This window comes from Sceloporus undulatus, chromosome 2 (assembly GCF_019175285.1).
Source record: "Sceloporus undulatus isolate JIND9_A2432 ecotype Alabama chromosome 2, SceUnd_v1.1, whole genome shotgun sequence".
In the NCBI taxonomy this organism is placed as follows: Eukaryota; Metazoa; Chordata; class Lepidosauria; order Squamata; family Phrynosomatidae; genus Sceloporus; species Sceloporus undulatus.
In genome coordinates, this window is record NC_056523.1 from 109,175,087 (window position 1) to 109,195,250 (window position 20,164).

At 41.3% G+C, this 20,164-nt stretch overlaps 1 protein-coding gene across 1 annotated transcript in view; it reads right to left on the minus strand.

Annotated features, from left to right (window-relative positions):
• Window positions 1–20,164, minus strand: part of NSG2 (neuronal vesicle trafficking associated 2) — a 97,192-nt gene that overhangs the window by 50,458 nt on the left and 26,570 nt on the right. The gene's annotated exons all lie outside the window — the stretch shown is intronic.

Below are 20,164 nucleotides of genomic sequence, written 5' to 3' on the forward strand. Positions count from 1 at the left end.
AAGCAAACAGGTCCTTGTCGTAAATGTGATTTCCTCTTAAGTATCACCAAGAACAAATGATATTTCAGTTGAACTGGTACAATCCATACAGACAGAATCTAGTGCTAATATATGTCAATATATATGGAAAACAAAATGGTGGCCAACAGACTGGAATACATCCCCAGCCACAAAAAAGGAAAAGCAAAAGATTGTAGGAACTGTAGGACCATAGCATTAATCTCCCACTCATGCAAAAGTATGCTCAAAATTCTCCAAAATAGACTGTATAGAATATAGTAAACCATTTGACTGCATAGGTCATACAACACTATGGATGGATATTAATATGCCACCATATCTGATAGTCCTGATGAGAAACCTGTACTTAGGACAAGAGGCCACTCTTAGAACAGAATACAGGGAAACAGAATGGTTCCCAATTGGCAAGTGGGTCAGGCAAGGCTGCATTATGTCACCCTATTATTCAATTTGTATGCAGAAAATATCATAAGAAGAGGAGGTTTAGACTCAGATGAGGTGGAGTGAATATAGGAGGGAGGACTGCCAACAATCTAAGATATAATTTTAATAATTTTTTGTTTTATTTATATACCGCTATTCCAAAGATCATAGCGGTGAACAGCAAGTAAGCTAATTTGCCCCCAACAGTCTGGGTACTCATTTTAGCAACCTTGGAAGGATGCAAGCCTTAGTCGAGTTTGGGCTCTTTTGCTGGTCTTGAACTCGCAATCTTGTGGTTTTGAGTGAATGGCTGCAGTACAGGCATTTAACCACTGCACCACCAGATATGGAGACTACACCATACTACTAGTACAAACAAACAAATTTATTGGTTAGTCAACTGACCATATCAACAATGAAATACAAAATATCAAAATACATACAAAGGTAAAACTGGATCACTCCTAAAACTCATATAATATTAGCTAGAGGGTTAAAATACGTAAAAGTAAATTTGATAAAATAGAATACAAAGTAAAACAAAAAATATAGAATAAAACAAGCTAGAGCAGGGGACAGTAGAAGACATCAATAGGGGTGTTTAAATGAGCTCATCCCCATGGCCCAAAACCCTGTGTTGTATGAAGAATTGATCTCTCGGGTGAGCAGTTTTTGTGATAACTTTTGCGATACAATGCACTAAACGTCAATTCTCCACAGTTTAACAGTAGGATCCCAGTTGGCCATTCTAACGAGAAATGGTTGTAAGAAATGGGACCGCTCCTTGTCATATATGCAACAATCAAATAGGATATGTGCAATGTCCTCTACAACTGGAGCACCACAGATACATGTTTTTTCGTGATATGGTATTTTTTGGAACCATCCTGATTTTACCATAGAATTTAGTTGCTCAAATCTAGCTCTGGTAAAAGCTATTCTCTGACTCTGTATTAGGTGCAACCTAAGGTATTTTTCTAAGCCAAAAAAAAAAAAAAAGTTTTATTTTTGGCTAACCAGTTAAGAGATTTACAACCAGTCAATGAAGCTATGTCTGTTTGAGCACTAATATCCCAAACCCTTTGTTTTAGGGTTTCCTGAGTTTTATGACCAGCAGAAAGAAGATAGGAAGGAGAGAAGCCTAGCTGGAATATTAGTAGGGATAGCTGGCATACTCAAAAATTTGAGCACCCCATAACTAGCTGTTCTTGTAAGCAGAGTTTGGGGAGTCTCCCTAAATCCATTTTGGAAATCTTTAGCTAGTCCATACTACTAGTAGAAAACATCACAGACTTGGAAAAATTACTAAGGAAGATCAAAGAAGAAAGTGTAAAGGCATGCTTAATGTGGAACATAAAGAAAACAAAAATAACAACCATGGAAGAAGAAGAAATACATAAATTTTACCTAGACAATGAGGAAATCAAAATAATTAAAGAGCCCTCCATACTTAGGATCAAACATTGATCAGAATGGAGACTGCAGTCAAGAAATAAGAAGATGAGGAATGGGAGGGGCAGCTTTGAAAGAACTAGACAAGATCGTAAAGAGTAAAAGATATGGAACTGAACAATAAACTTAGAATCTTCCAAGCCATTTCCCCATTACCATGTCTGGATGCAAAAGGTGGACAGTGAAGAAAACCGATAAGAAAAATATAAATTCATCTGAGATGTGGTGCTGGAGAATAGTGCTGAGAATACCATGGGTAGCCAACAAAACAAATGGGTCCTTGAACAGATCAAACCTGAAATTTCCTTGGTAGTCAAGATTATCAAATTGAGGCTGTTGTACTTTGGTCACATCATGAGAAGGCATGGCTGATTACAAAAGGCAATAATGTTAGGAAAGGTAGAGGGTAGTAGAAAAAGAGGAAGATGGATAGACCCAATCAGAGCGGTCATGGGCCTGAGTTTTCAGGACCTAAGGAAAGCAGTGGAGGACAAGGAGTCTTGGAGATGTCTCATCCCCAAGGTAACCATGAGTCAGAACCGACATGAAGGCAGTTAACAAAAAAGCACTCCAAATAGGCCCATGGATTTGAAATCACCAACATCATCATCAAGTAAGCATACTGTCCAACTATTCTGATTTATTCTGAAGTGTTATTTGACTCATTGATAAATCAGATGGGCCCACACACTTCTAAATTTTTATATTATGTATTCATTGAGTCACTTTTGGAGCCATTTTGGGGAGGAAAAATAAATAAGAAATATTAAATAAATAAATATACAAACTTGGGTGAGGAAGGATCATTTTGGGAAGGAATGGTCAGAATGGCAACAATGTTTATATTTGATCCAGGGCATATATTCCAAATGCAGATGTTTTTGAATTGTTCATAATCCAAAAGGAATAAAATAGAGCCTGGATGTCTACAGATTTTCACATCATTCTAAATGCATGAATAATTTGTTTTTGGTAACTGAGAGAGAGAAAAACTGCTAAAATTTAAGAAGTATGTCAATTTTATTGTGTTTGGGGAATGATAAATTCTATCCTATCTGATAGGGTACAATTTTCACTGTTGTTCGTACTGATGGGTATATGGACTGTAATGATAAATACGATACTGTTTAAAAAATTCTCTTGCTTGAAATACCTCTTGCTGTTAGCAGTCCACCTGGCCATCTTTGATTGAGAAACTACAAAAATAGAGCTGGTCATGAACAACCACTGAAATTCCTCAATGACAAAGTCATTTTTCAACTTCCCACCCACTGAGAGGAACTAACAAATTAAAATCAAATTTAGTAATGTATTAAGCTGGAACTTTGTTAATGAAAAGGGGCAATTTGATGAATTTTAGGAAGACTAAATTAATCAACAAATACAAATGATTTTCCAAAATTAAGTTATTAATCATGTTATGAATTAATTCAATTAACCACCTTGCTAAAAAGCTAACATAGGCCCAAAACAGGTGTGCAGATGGGAGAAGCTTCTAGCCACTCCAGGGGTGTGAGGTTTAGATGATGCACCCAGAAGCTGCCCTGGGGCTGGTTTTGGGCCACCTAAGGAGGCTCAAACTGGCCGCAACAGTAACTGATGTTTTCCACTCCTTGCTGCAGTCCATTTGGGACAGTAGCAAGACGTGCCCTCGGGGCTGCGACAGCCCTGGGGTGATTGGGTTTCTGGCTGCTCCTTCCTGACTGTCTGTTTTGCCCCAAAGTTTACATGACCTACAGTGTGCTCACATCATATGTGGACATGCTTTATATGGCTTTCAGTTACTCTGAAAGCTGGTCACCATAGAAGGCGATGGTGCACCACGTGCATGAGCCTCATTGTTTTAAATGGAGCTTGAACATCTGTGGAATTTTCCTTACGTGGGGGGGAGGGGGGTAGAATGGTTCAGCCTGTGTTTGATGAAGTTATACTCTCCCTGAAAACACAGGTTTGCAGTTTGGACTCAGCATTGAACCTGGAGGCCGAGGTTTCTGTGGTGGCCAGGAGTGCTTTTGCACATTTAAAGCATGTGTGTAAACTGTGCCCATTCCTTGAGATGCTGGATTTGGTGGTACATGCCTTATTTATATCCCATGTGGACTATTGTAATGTGCTTTACATGAGGCTTTTTTTAAAAGTGTTTAGAAATTTCAGCTTGTCCAAAGAGCAACAGCCAGGCTATTAACTAGGGCAGGCTAAAGAGGCCATGCATAAACAACTCCACTGGCTCCCAGTTTGTTTCCAGGCACAATTCAAAGTACTGGTTATGACTTATAAATCCCTGTATTGCTTAGGGATGTGATGGCTTTGTGGTTAAGATACCAATTCTGACAATTGGAAGATCAAAAGGTTGGCAGTTCTAGGCCTGAGTGCCACATGATGGGGTGAAGTCCTATCACTAGTCCCAGCTTCTGCCAACCTAACAGTATGAAAGCATGCAAATGCAAGTAGAAAAATAGGTACCACTTCAGTGGGAAGGTAAAAGCATTTGGTGCAGTCACCGGAGTTGTTTTTGGACAGGCTCTTTGGCTTAGTAATGGAGACAATCACTGCCCCCTACAGTTGGTTACGACTGAACATTTATAACAAGGGACTACCTTTACCTTTACTATTGCTTAGGTCTAAGCTTTCCGGGGCCCTGAGATGATCAGGAGAGGCCCTTCTCTCAGTCCCACCACCATCATAAGCACAGTTAGTGGGGACCTGAGAGAGGGCCTTCTTTATGGCTTCCCCTAGACTTAGCAGGACTTAGTGAATCTCTTCTGTGCCACTCTCACAGATACCCACCCGCTCATCCTCTAGAGCCAATTTGCTCCACGACTTAGGCCAAGTCCTCCCTCATGCTCCTTACTAATTGTACAACTACAGAGGACAGTTGAATAACACCAACAGCAAAGAACCAGAGTGACTGAGAAAGGACTCGGGTGGTTGGCAGAACCCCACCAAGCCCCCAGCAAGACTTAGTCCAGGTGTTGGCCCAGAATGAGGAATCATTTCAGTATTTTCTTTACTTTCTCTAAATAAGGAATACACTTTCTCAGGTATGAGAAAGGCTTTAAAAGAACTGTGGTTCAGAATGAGAAGGTAAGCAATGCACCATCAGTTAGAAGGGGTGCTGCCTTAATTTCATGTTTGACCAACACATTAACAAGCACCTAGTCCCTATGACTACTTGGATTCTTGCTCGCTGTCTGGGCTGTACTGAGTTTGCCAAGAACATTTCTCTGGGGCCCTATCCTCCCTTCCACTAAATTCAGTTGCCTAAGGAAGGAGCCAAGGCACTGGCATTGGTTAGCTATGCCTCTGCCTCCTTATACAAGCAGAAAGAGGGAAGCTTAAACAGAGAGCTACTGGGAGAAGGTGGGTATTTCAAGCTTTCTCTACCAGCCATTGAGAGAAAAACAGCTTGAGCAAGAATACTGAGCAGATGTCTGGCTGGCAGTGGGAGAACCCTCTCCCCCCCCGCCTCCGCTGGATACCAAAATCCATGAATGCTCGAGCCCCCTTAAATACAATGGCATAGTGAAATGGTGTCTCTTATAGAAAATGACATAAAATCAAGGTTTGCTCTTTTTTAAAATTTATATTTTTTAGAAACATTTTCAGTCCATGGATGCTTGAATCTGTGGATAAAAAAAAATCTGTGAATAAAAATCTGTAATGGGCAGCAAACAAATCAACACTGCACATAGCTAGCCTCTCCTCCAAATATACAGGATCTTATTTTCTTTTTCTTTCTTTTAAAAGAGGAAATTCTGTCCTGGTGTGTAAGGGTAGCTTTGAGGCTGAATATAGTCAAGCTGCTTCCAGACGGGCCCCAGTACTCTAACACAATGTTATGCCTACCATCATCTTAAAGGTACTCAGTCAGCATTGACTAGATGCTGCTCCAGATCTCTTTCTTGCAATGCCAGCTAAAGCCTATTTAGCCTCAAACAGCTAAACAGCAGCCCATTATGAAGGAATTGGATATGCTATTTGACAGGTTAGCACTTCATGGCCCCAGTACATTGCTCTGAAGATCAGCTCCAAACCTCTGTCCTGTGCCTTTCAGCAGCTACTTAACACAAGGATCCTGCACTAACATGCATTAGCCTTAATCTCTTCTTCTCACCTCAGTAGTAATCCTTTAGCACTGCCTTTATGCTCTTTTATCTGACCCACCTCTGGCCTCTGGTTTTTGTATGCTGATTTATCATGGTAATCCTGTATCTGTGGTGCCCTTATTTGACCCTAAAGACTCTCTCAGCCAGTCTTGGATGTCTGTGATTCCAGTCTTTTGACATCATCCTTCCCAGCTTATGCATAGCTGTTCCCAAGACAGGGATAATCAGACAGTGACACACATGATCCTGATTGCTATGAAGAAATGAGAACATCTCAGGTTCATCCAGAGAGACAAATAAAAATCCTAAAATACTGCAACAGAAACACAATTCAAGCAACTGGATGTAAGAATTAGGATAGTACATGAGGATAAATGAGAGGAGGGTGTAGTTGTAGCCTAGATTTTCTTTTGATCATGTGCCTTTCCCACTTCCTAAGAATAGCCAGGGTGTCCCTGCTTCAAGTTTTCTGTGTTGCCCATGCTGTTGCTGGCTACCATGTATAAACAAGCAAGACAGCAGAGTATCCAAATCCCCAGATCTGTCTTTTAAGCAGGTTTGCAGATTTTGTCACAAACATTTTGTAGCAACAACACCCAATGTGAACCTACAGCCTGGGTGACTGAATAGTACATCACCACAATGCAGGCCTTGGAAATGTTTTGCACTACAAATCCCAGAATCCCACAGTCAGCATGGCCACTTAAAAAAATTAACTGTTGCCACTGGCCAGAGAAATCCAATGTGCTTCTTTCTCAAAACCACACAGTTTGTGTATCTGAAGTTGTTGGACCACAACTCCCAGAATCTCAGGTTTGCCCTGGATCTAATCAAGGACAGACAACCTGGAGACCCACAAATGTTTTAGATGAAACCTTCCATCAGCTACATACAGTATGGCAACAGCAAGGGATGATGCGAGTTTCATCCATAACATCTATAACAGTGCCAAGTTACCACAGTGCAATCCTATACTGGTTCCATAAACTGTTGAGGATACTGACTGAGTGTTTTGGATGTTGTACTATATTACAAAAAGTAACTTTTCCAAAATCTGATCCTCACAGTGATAACCCCCACAGAATTCAATGGAGTCCCCTTCCCTTTCATGGGCATAGAATTGTAGTCTAAGGCTGGAATCCTTTACTTAGTTCCAACTACAATATATTAATTTTATCTATTCTTAAATTATAAATCCCATTGATCCAATGGGCCTGCTCTGTTTAGGATTAACAATAGGATTTGAGCACAATGCTGCACTCAACATTTTAGACATTAACACATTTTAGGGCTTCTTCTGTTTAACTACCAAACTAAACATTTTCCCCAAGGAAGAGTTCAGGAGAGTTTGAACACTTTCTGAGCAATTTCTGACATTTTCCTTGACCCTAAGCAAAGGTATTTTTCACTACAGTGAATAAAATAAATGTTGTGTTGTAAAGGCAGTGCACATTTGGGTTGCATCAACAGGACTATAGTATCCAGACTGAGGGAAGTAACAATACCACTCTATTCAGTTTCCATCAGACCTCACCTGGAAGTGTCCAGTTCTGGATACTAAAGATCAGGATGGTTATTGACAAGCTGGAATGGAACCCAAGCCTTAGAAGAAACAGGTTTAGGGATCTGGGTATGTTTAGTTTGGAGAAGAGAAGGCTGATATGTGACATGATAGTCATCTTTAAGTGTTTGGAGAGATGTCATGTAGGTGGAGCAAGCTTATTTTCTGCTGCTCTGAAGATTAGAATGTGAACCTATGGATTCAACTTATAAGAACAAAGATTCCACCTAAACATTAGGAAGAACTTCCTGTCAGTAGTGGAATAGATTGCCTCAGAGGTTGGTGGCCTATCTGTCTTCAAATTTTGGATGGGATTCTTTCAGTCTCCCACTGAGAATGATGTGACTTAATGCCAAACTTTGCCTACATTATGATGCAATGGTATTTTCTTCAATATGTCAAACACATAAAAGACAGAGAAATTGCCATGGTTATTTTAAATAAGATACAACTGCACAGGGAAACTCTGTAACGTGACTTGAAAAACAGGGTTTTTAATTTTATTTTAAGAAAAATTAAGCCTATCACAGAAATTTCTCACAACACAGAAAGATTATTAGTGCCTGACATACTGGACAATTTGGACCAACAAACAAAAACATAGTTCCAGTGGTGCAGAGTATATCGAGAGGTTTTCTGAAATCCTGTCAAGGTCTGTGAGCATTACAATAATGCTTGCTGCATGTTAATCCAGCAGCACTGCAAGCTGAAAACCTGCATTTTCTGGTAGCAGCGCTAACCTCTCCCTCCTGCTCTGTTCCTTGCTGCAGTGCTTACGCTGCTGGCTGGGCCCTAATGCAGCCTCGTTCTGCTCATTTTCTCCATGCCCTTTGTTGAGCTGGGATCATTAATTATAGAAAGATGCCCATTAGCACCTGCTAAGTAATGTTCAGAAAATGCATCTGTGTTCTATTTATAAACCAGGCGGAAGAGCATAGCATCCAGCCTCTTTCTGCTCTGCAGAACGGGGATGAATGTTTTCCACTATCTAATCATGAAAATGCAGTGCAGAAGCTCTGCCAGAGCATCCATTTTCCCTCTGCAGTGTCTGATTTATTTCCAGTTTTAATCCCTTTGTCTCCCCTACAATCCTTTTTTCTCCCTTGTTAATATATATCTGTTGTGTAGGCAGCCTTTTGAAAATCTATTCAAGCGGGCTTCCTGCCCATTTGCGATCACACTGACAATCAATTATAGCTTTTAGTCTATATGTTACTTTTCCATAGAGGATGAGGCCCAATCCACAAACATTAACATATTGTCAAAACTGATGTTTGGAGGAGGTGGAAATTTATTTTTATTTTTATTTTTTTACAAAATATATAAATGAGTAGAGATAAGATAAAAATCAGTTATTCAATAAACGAAAAATAAAGCATCTATACTTAATAAAAGCTTGAAAGCAACTAGTTACAAATAACAAACTACTTGTAATTAATTATTTTTTCCATATATAACGCAAGTCTTTCGGAGGCGTAATGGCTTTACAGTTGGTTGTCCACATTTGGCTTTTGTAGATTTGATTATTCACGGATTTGATTAATATGTTCTCTCTAGGAAACTCTAGGTCCTCAAGCACGAATCAATGGTCAGCATCCACCAAACGTTATATGGGAGGACCTAGAGATTCCTACAGTGATTCCTCTAGGAATTTCTATGTCCTCCAGTGCAATTTTGTGGTCAATATCCAGAAGATATTGACCATAGGGTTGCACTGGAAGACCTAGAGACTCCTACAGAGGTATTCTCAGGGGTTTTTTATGTGCAGTTTTTCCACTTTCATGGAGGTCCTGTGCCCCTAACCCCAGTGAATGTGGAGGACCCACTATAGTTGTTGTGACTATTACATTACCATTTACTTATATGGCTTTATCCATTTTATACAATGTGTATCTTTACATATCAGATGTGCTTTGTACCACAGACTCACTCAAAAACAGCTAGTTTAGTTTAGTTACTTTTGAATATTGTATCATTTAAAAAAAAAGAACTTCAAATACACCAAGATGTGGATTTAATCTACAACAAGTCAAAGACAAAAATGTACTGGCCAAAAATAAATAATTCAATATATGAAATCAAAGTTATTTCTTAGAACTGCACCATCTCTCCTGTACAGAAAAGGAAATTCACCGTGCCCCAGTGCTCAGCAGGGATTGATTAAGACATCCCAAGGCTTTAAACTCTGTCAGGTTTAAGAGGCCTCCAGCATGATCAAGAAATCATTTAACAGTTATCTAAAACTTGCAATTGTCTTTCTGTGTGTTGTTGAACTTAAAGTTGTAATGGGAGTGCAGTAAGAACATTATTAGCCACCGCCACACTAGGAAACCTAGGAAAGCAAGCATGCCATCAGTGCTGGATTTATGCATATGCAAGGCAAACTACAGTTTGGGGTCTTAGATTATGAAGGACCTTTTTTGGTCTGTTGTGAGGATATAAAAGGACACAAGGAAGTTGCTACAAATTAAAACACAACACATAAAGCAGTTAAAATGGAATGGTTTTGGAATATTTTTTTAAAAAAACATTTTCAAGCCGTGGATAATTGACTTTTCTTTTCACTTGTTTTTACTCTGTTACTTGTTTGTATTTTGCTTTGTTAACTTTATTGTTTATAATTACTATGTATTTTTTATTTTAGTTTTTTTGCCATTTCAATCTGTGTTGAGGGACTGGGAAAGGGGTTAATTATGAACCTTATTAGATTGTAATGTTTTTATTTTCTTTTATTGTTATTGTATTTGTTTACGGATTTTGTTTACTTAGTCTGTTATGCATTCTATGAGTTTTGTAATTTTGTAATTGCAATTTGGTAAACCGCTTTGATCTTCTTAGAAAGGCAGTATATAAATTATTATTATTATTATTATTATTATTATTATTATTATTATTAAAACAAATAGCATTAGTTTAAAAGATCATATAAGAGCAATGCATATCACAGTAGGCCCTTGGTATCCACTGGGTTGCATTCCAGAAGCCCCTGTGGATATCAAAATCCATGGATGCTCAAGTCTCATTAAATACAGTGGTGTAGTAAAATGGTGTCCCTTATATAAAATGGCAAAATCAATGGTTTTTGAGAGGGGGGGGGGGTTGGAAATTATAATTATTATTTTTTAATATTTTCAAGCTGTGGGTGGTTGAATCCATGGATAAGCAATCTGTGGATATGGACTGTAAAACAATCAGTCCATAGTTTAAAATTCATCATTTAAAAATCATTGCAATAGGCCTGTTGAAAGAGACTAGTCATTAATACTGTTTTAAATTCAGTGTATTCAGCCGTCAATTGTTTTCTGGCAGGTTGTTCCACAGTTTAGGGGTGACTGCAGAAAAAGTCCTGTGGGTAACAGTTGCCAATCTAGTTCTGGCTGAATGGAGTAAATGTCCCTCAAAGGACCTGAATATACAGGGTGGATTATATGGGATGACATGATCCCATGGGTAACTAGGACCCAAACTATGTACGGCTTTAAAGGTAATAACCAACACTTTGTACCTTGCCCAGAACTAATTGGCAGCCAGTGGGGTGATTTTAATATTGGTGTAATATAATCACTCCTTAGATGTGCCACTAACCAATCTGACTGCCATGATTTGGACTAACTTGAAGTTTCCAGACTTGGTACAAAGATAGCCCAATATAAATTGCACTGCAAAACTCCAGCCTTGAGATTAACAGTGTATCCACTAGCATCTTTAGTTCTTCCAGTTCTAGAAAGGGGTGTAACTGGCATAATAGCTGAAGTTGATAGTAAGCACACCTGGCCATTACATCTATTTGAGCTGTCATTTGGAGTGATGGATCCAGAAACACTCCCAGGCACTGAACAAAGCCTTTCAGGGGGAATGTAACTCCACCCAGGACTGGTTCCCACAGCTCCAAGCCAGGTTACTTGACAGTAAGCACCAGTCTTGTCTGGATTCAGCTTCCATTTGTTTTTCCTCATTCAGTTCATGACTTCCTACAGGCATTCATTCAGAGCAGACACACTATCCTTAGCTAAGGTTGTTTTTGAAGGCATGGAGAAATATATTTGGGTGTCATCAGCATACTGATAGCACTCCACCCCATACTTCAGGATGATCTCGCCCAGCGGCTTCATGCAAACACTGAACAGCATTAAGGATGGAATGGCACCTTGTGGTGTGCCATATAACACCTCTTTTTTTGAGGAGTTGCCCTTTCAAGCACCTTGCCAAGAAAATTGAGAATTGATACTGCTCTATAGGTGTCCAGGGGGTCCAGGGAGGGCTTTTTAAAAAGTGGTCTCACCACCACTTTTAAACAAGATGGAAAACTTCTCTCCCTGAGAGATGTATTAATAATACATTGCAGCTAAGATCTAACTGCATTTCCTCCTTGACAACCAGCCAAGAAGGACAAGTTGTCATCTTTACTTGTCCTTGCAGCTTCTCCACATCTGTGGTACTCACCAACTGAAATTCATCCAGTGTAATTCTACTCACAGAGTTTCTGGACGCCCCACTGTCAAGTTCTGCTACAACAATGGCATCTAAGTTGGCTCTTAATCACGATTTTATCTGTGAAATGGCATTAAAGGCATCACAGTGGACTGTAGAGGGTTCTAAAAATGGATTCATGTCCTGTTTATCAGCCGCCCATAAGCAACTAGTTGACCACTTTGTGCAGAGAATGCTGGACTAGACAGGCCTTTGGACTCATCTACCAGTGAGGGTCTTCTTATGCTCACTTTCCTTCAAAAGTCACTTTCCACGTATAGACAAAAATGCTCAACAGGAAGACTAACCTGTTCCTCTCCTCATGTGGTGGTGGTGGTGATTGCTGTTGTTATGTACCTTCAAGTTGACTGTGACTTATGGTGTCTTTAAGGTGAACCTATCACAGAGTTTTCTTGACAAGATTTGTTCAGAGGGAGTTTGCCATTGCCTTCTTCTGAAGATGATACAGTGTGACTTGGCCAAGGTCATCCACTGCTTTTCCCAGACTGAGCAGCATTTTGAACTCTAGGGTCCTGAAGTATGACTCCAATACTTAAATCACTACACCACATGGCTCCTTGTGTGTCTATTACACACAAATTGTGAATGCTTTCGCAGGGCTTACAGCTCTGTCATAAATGTAAAGAAACTACTGTGGTAATCACACTCTGGTGGACCACTAATGATATTTTTCATGAAATTTATCTTCACCTGGATGAACGTTTTCAGTGTTGGTAATACAGTATTCTGAATAGTGATAGGAGTCACTTCCAGAAAGTGGGACCAACCAAGAAGAAGAGGCGGAAGGGGCAGAGTAATAGCAGCAGTATGGCATGCCCTTGTTCAAGATGTCAGCCAGATATGTCATGTTCTCATTTAGGATTCTGCAAAGCATGCTCTCATTTAGGATTCTGCAAAGCATTCCTCCCAGTTGTCATAACATTTCCACAACAGAAAGTCACCTTTTATATCTACTGAGTACACTCAGTCCTCCTTGGCCTATCGTAGGGCATCTTCTTTTGGAGCAGTTTCCCTAAAATGTTGTTGTGCAGTGCTAGAGCTTTGAAACATGGTGTGTATGTGTGTGGGGGGGTTACATTATTATTATTATGCTTATGTTTATGTTTATTTATATTGCGCTGTAGATTTGCACAGCGCTGTACATACAAACAATAAAATAGATTCAAGTAAACCTGCCCATGGCATACAATCTAAGAAATAGTAGCATACTACATATAAATAATACATAATAATACAGGAAAGGGTTCAATAAAACAGGCAACAAATTAAAAACGTCAAATAGCAAATAATAGTCACACAATGCCTGGGAAAGCATCTCTGAACAGGATGGTCTTCAACTCAGTTTTGAAACTGGTTAAAGAAGTGATGACCCGTGTTCATAGGGGAAGGAGGTTCCAGGAGTGAGGGGCAGCAAGTGAAAAGGGATGAATCGAGGACGGGGCAGAGAAAATCTGGGCTGAGACAGCAGACCTTGATTACCAGAACGGAGGGCCTGAGCAGGAAGGTGAGGAAAAAGAAGGTCTGTCTGATCTTATTTATCAGAGGGGCCAGCCCATGGAGGGCTTTAAAAGTCAACAACAGGAGTTTATACTGAATATGGAAAGGGAGGGGGAGCCAGTGAAGGGATGACAACAAAGGAGAGATATGGTTGGAGCGGTAGGCGGAGGTAATAATGCGTGCAGCTGAATGCTGGACAGAAAGTAAAGGACGGAGGTGAGAAAGAGGAAGCCCAGATAGGAGGATGTTACAGAAATTAAGTCGTGATATGACTAGGGCATGGACCAGAATCTTGGCAGTAGAGGCAGAGAGAGATGGTTGGATTACAGCTCCCAGAATCTTCCAGCCAGCATGGACACAGCTCTTTTTTTGAAGTTGTAGTTCAGTTAAAGGAATTTTCTACGTATTGTACAAATCTTTATTGAATCAATCTACAGACTATATCAAACAATTAAAAGGGGAACAAAACCTGAAGCTTGGAAAAGAGAACAAAATGGCATCATTAGCAAGGAAACATAATGACAAGTAATAAAAATATAATATATAGAATACAAGCCTGATGGTATCTCCTACTTTTTGAAAGGACCTTGTTGCTTTAACTACGTAAGGACAGTCACCAGGAGAACTGTTTTTAGCAGAGGTAGAGAACCTGTAACTCCTGACCACCAGTCATGCTTACAGGAGTTGATGGAATTCATACTTCAACACCACACAGAACATGTCTATTTCTCAACTCCCTAGTATATAGGATGTAGTAAATTTCAGGGTTGCCAACAGATCAATGGAAACATTTCCTCATTGTGTGCAGTGCTGAACTAGTGTGTAAAATTCAGGCTGTTGCTCACAAAGCCCAATGATACAACAATTGTTTCTCTTGAAGCAAGCACTTGACTCAGTTGCTGCTTACTTGTGCTTATTGATTGTTTGCTTTAGCTCACTTTGGACTTTTGTCTTTGCTGTTGCTTTAAGCTTGTTGTAAATGTGTTTAACAACTGGTTATTGTTTTATGCTTGCTATGTTCAATAAACTTCATTTTAACATTCATTTTCAAGAGGGGAAAAGTAGGTATATCAATCCCTTTCTTTCATACACATAAACATCAAATATAAACTTTTCCATAAGGCTCTATGCCACACGTTTGGATCAATGTGACCATAACTGAGACAAGCACTGCCCCCTATAGTAGGACAAAACTTGACAATCATGTCAAAGGGGAAACCTCTATTTTTTTTAACTTCCTAAACATGCTGGCTTGAGCTTTTATATCTTTGGGGAGAGGTCATTCTCTCGGTCCCACCAACATCACAGGCACATTTGGTGAGGATGTGGGGAGGGCACCTTCTCAGCGGTTGGTCCCAAGTTGTGAAACCCTCATTCTTGGGAGATCCATTTGCCCCCTCCTCTCCACATCTCTTTCCACTGACATGCAAAGGCCATTTTATTTAGACAGACAATTGGTTTGTCATGTTCAAACACAAATCAAGAAACACAAGAGATACTGCAGACTATGTCAACTAGAAAAGTCATCAGTAGCAGAACATATTATAAACCATCCAGGGCATAAAATGCTACACTCTGCCCTTTGTTTCTGTGGGGATCTGTTCTGGACTCCCCCGTGTAAAACAAAATCCACCTATGCTTGAGCCCCATTTAAATGAATGGAGCTCGTCCACAAGGTGGCACAGCGGCACGTGTGCACTATGGGTGCGCACTCCATTCGTTCCTATGGGACACACCGCCCCTTCTCCCCACATGGCTTTTAGCTTATTCTTTTTTATTGCTGAGATATTTGGAATGGAGACTAATGCACACATATTCCTTTTGCAAGCTGGAAGTATTATTCATTCTAATGATGTGGAAAAATCTGGATCCCATCCCATGAATTTGTGGGATAGTGGTGGTCCATCTATGACCCCTAAAAACTAAAAATCTTCACCTAAGGGGCAGAAAAGGGTGACAAAAGAAAGAGAAGAAAACCAATAGGGTCACCAGGTGAGAGGACCAGGGCTGCTGCCCCACTGCAGAATTAATGCAGTTTGACACCACGTTAGGTGCCCTTGGCTCCCACAGTGACCGGCTGTCCTAACTGCTAAATGTAGGTCTTTCAAGTGAAATGGAGGACATGACTAAGTAAAAGCTAAAGCCCCTCATATAAATATAAATCCATGCATCTTAGTGATGCTCAAAAGGGAGGACATTTTTGGAATTCCTCCTGGGCAGAAGACTGAAATGTAAGACATACCCCGGAGAAAGAGGACATCTGGTCATCTTGCTGGTTCTATGCTATGGAGCCCTGGAATTTGTAGTTTGTTGTGACTCCACTGCTCTCTGACTGAGAAGGTGAATTCTCCTCCAAAAATCCAAATCCCAGGATTCCATAGCATGGAGCCAGGGCAGTTAAAGTGGTGTCAAATTGAATTATTTCTGCAGTGTAGATGCAGGCTATGAAACAAGGATGGGAATGGCTTCAGGGCGAGAAAGAAAAGACACATAGTAGGGACACCATTTACAGCGCTTTAGAAATAAACTATAATAATAATAATAATAATAATAATAATAATAATAATAACAACAACACCAAGAGTGGACAAGCCACACTCTCTCAGCCTCAGAGGAAGGCCATGGCAAAGCTTCTCTGAACTCATATTGCCAAGAAAACCCAATGATAGCTTTTCCTCAGGGCAGGGCAGACCTCTTCCTCTTCCAGAACATGTCCTCCATTCCAACCTTCTGTCCAGGAGGTTTTCTAAAACAACCTCCATTTTGAGCATGACTAAGAAGCATGCATTTACATTTCTAGAAGTGTTTTGAGCTTTTCTTGAGTCCTGTCCTCTCTTTTTCTTGAATGTCTTCCATTTTGTGGTGCCTTCTTTTGCAGCGAAGACATCTGAGAAGAAGACCCAGTGATTGGGCGGTATATAAATAAAACCTATTATTATTATTATTATTATTACAGTGGATTGTTGGAGCCAGTAGGGATTAGTTGTTTGAGCACTGGACTATGACTCTGGGTTCGAATCCCAGCTCGGCCATGGCAACCCACTGGGTGGGGGCATCACACTCTCTCAGCCTCAGAGGAAGACAATGGTGAGCCTCCTCTGAACAAACCTTGCCAAGGAAACCCCAAGAGAGGGTGGCCAGGAGGCAGAAAGGACTTGAGGACACACAGAAACAAACAACAACAACAACAAGGGGGTTTGGGAATCAGAGAAAAGGGTAGGTGAGTGGGAAGGGAGGCAAAAGTGGGTGGATAGGGAAGGAATAGGGCCAAAGTCTGGGAAGGAGAAGTAGTTATGGGGGGGGGGAGAAATGGGGCCATGGAAACCCACTGGGGGAGTCACACTCTCTCAGCCTCAGAGGAAGGCCATTGCAAGCCTTTCCTGAACAAGTCTCTCTCTTGGCAAGAGAGAGAGGGAGAGAGGAAGGAAGGAAGAGAAGAAGGAGGGAGGGAGGGGGAAGGAAGGAAGGAAGGAAGGAAGGAAGGGGGAAGGAAGGGAAGAAGGGGAGGGAGGGAAAGGAGGAAAGAAAGAGGGAGGGAGGAAAGGAAGGAAGGGGGAAGGGAGGAAAGAAGGAAGGGAGAGGGAGGGAGGGACAGGAGGAAAGAAAGAGGGAAGGAAAGAAGACAGAGGGAAGGAAGGAAGGAGGGGGGGAGAAGGGAGGCACTCTGCACTCCACAACAAACTCCAACTCCCAGAATTCCATAGCCTTTAGCCAGAAAGAGGTAAAGCAGTGCCAAACCGGGTTAATTCTCCAGTGTGGATGGAGCCCAGGAGTTGCAGAGCACAGCAAACTTCTTCCCTCCTTCCAGCCTCAGCAAGCAGCTCTCTCTTCCTGCCACTGGGAGGCTGGCAGTGCTGCTGGCTGCTCTCCTTGCCTGATTCTATGATCCTCTGGCTCCAGCCACTCTCTCTTTCTCTCTCTCTGGCGCCCCCTAGAGGTTGGCGCCCTAGGCAGCTGCCTAGTTTGCCTATATGGACGAGCCGGCCCTGAGTCAACCTTTATTAGGTATACAACAACATACATTTACAATAAAACTTCAGTATCGTTATTAAAATTTAAGCCACAATCTGAATTTTATCCTCTAAATTCTGTTTGTGATAAGAAGTTATGGAAATGCCATCATTCCAAGGCTACTACGGACTCAGGCAACAAACCTTCTAAACAGACAAAGATGGACTCCCTTTTTACAGATAGGCAAGAGTCTCCAGTGCTACAGACCAATTTAGAACTAAACAACAAATATACAATTTTGGATTCTTTGCAGGCTGAAGCACTTACATCAGCTAATCAAAATGATTGCATGGAAACCATTAAAATCCACAAACACCAAGACAACTTCAACAGGAACTACCCAAGGTCTGGGTTTTCCCAGCAGACAATGATCATTAATTAAACAGACACTAATCATTTTTGCATATCGTCTCAGCCTGAGGCCTTGCCATTCAACAACAGAACAATACACAGATTAACATGGAAATCACTCCTCCCTACCCAGGGTCACACAATACACACACACACACACACACACACACATATATATATATGCCACTCTCTTCCATACCAGGATTCTCTGAAGATGCCAGCCGCAGATGCTGGCGAAATGTCAGGAATAAACTCTTCCAGAACATGGCCACAGAGCCCAAAAACCCCACAAAAAACATTTGATTTTTACTTAGTTGCAGCATTTGGAACTTTTAATGGGGGGTGTTGTCTCTCTCTCTCTCTCTCTCTCTCTATATATATATATATATATATATGGGGGTGGGTGGGTTAAAATTGTGTTTGAATCTTGTTCTCAAAGAAAGGAAGGATATAATTAAATTAAATAAATAATCCCATTATGGAATTCCATTTTGAACCCCATTTAGGGTGAAAGGCAGGATATAAATATCCCAAATAAATAAATGATTCAGGCCTGAAGATTATTTAATTTGCAAAATACAGCAAGGGATACAGGAACACCTTGACCATGGATTATGGTGTTTTCTGGTTGTGATTGCTTCAGATTTATGTGGAATCAGCTTCAGTCAGCTGTCAGCTCACTTGCACCTGGTTCCCATCAATGACCAGACATGAAGGCGCGTACAAAGTATGTACTAGATATGTACCAGGGTTAGGAAAGGGCGTCCTTTCCGGACGCCCTAACCCTAGTACGTACCTAGTACGTACAAAATGGTGGCACCTATTCTACATGGGTGGCGCCATTGGGACGTCATGACCATGCCACCTCCAAACGGAGTGGTGCGGAAGTGACGTGCTGGCACCGCACAAGGGCACCTGGGGCGTCCTTTCCGTGGTGCTGGAAGGAGCTCCGAAACTGAGCTCCTTCCAGCTTTGTGTCACTGGGCACAGCCTTTAGACGGCTGCGCCAGCGACGCAAAACAGAAAGGGGCCAAGCAGCCCCTTTCTTTTTGTCCCCACTGCCGTCAGGTGACCTTGGGGCATGAAGCTCCAAGGACACCCCTTTCCAGGCCACGGGGAATCGGCCTGGAAAGCAGCAGATTGGGGCCTCAGAGGCTGCCACTGTGGCAGCTGAGGCCCCGATCCAGCAGGGAAAGGGGCGGGTACAGGCTGCCCCAAAGGGGCGGTCTGTAAACTGCCTTAGTCACACCATTATTATCCCTAAACGCAGTTTAGAACCATCCCATGGGGAAATACAATGCAGCAACATGACTTGGGGGTGCTTCTGCTAGCTGAATCTTCTAACCTAGTTCACATTGACTTCACCTTGAGTGATTGTGAATACTTTCTGGCTTGATGGCTGTGCTGAGATTGCCTTTTAAAATGGGACAGAAGCACCAGTAAGTTCAGAATGTGGCTGCCAGATTTTCTTTCTTTCTTTCTTTTAAGTGATTATGCTCTTTTCAATCCATTGCTTTAGACAGCTGTAAGAGAGCTTAACGGGCTTTCAGTTTACTTCCTACCAAGATTCAAAGTACAAGTGCTTAACTCCAAAGGCCTTAAAGAATTTGGAACACAGGTAGCTGCAGAAGCTCAATATCAATCTGCTTGACCGTTTGGGATGTTGGGTGATGCTCTTTTCTGAGCAAGTTCTTTATTAGAGACAAGAGTAATGTCAATTAGAGGGAAGGTTCTTTGGGCCGTATTCGTGCCCCATTTATAGAATTTCTTGTAACAACTAACAAAGCTTTTTTTTTAAGTGCCAGACAGGTGTCCTTTTGTTCACCAAAGCACTTTATGTACTGCCATTTCTAATCTCTTAAAAAGGTAAAGGTAGTCTATTGACATGAATGTCTAGTTGTAACCAACTGTAAGGGGTGGTGCTTATCTCCATTACTAAGCCAAAGAGCCAGCATTGTCTGAGGACTACTCTGCTGGTAATGTGGCCAGCATGACTGAACCAAACTTCGTGAGGGTCTTTCTCTCAGTCCCACCACTGGCACACTCGTTACATAAGCTCCGTGTGGTGATGTGTGGACATCATGCGGTGCTTACATAACAATGGCAGTGCCGTGTACATGGGGCACCGCGATTGTTATGGTGCTATGCCGTGTTAAGGTTAGGGACCATGTGGTTGCCGTGCGGTCCCTAACCCTTAAATCGCAGCAAGCGCAGCGCTTCATGCCTGGTTGTATTGGGCCTTTGTTACCTT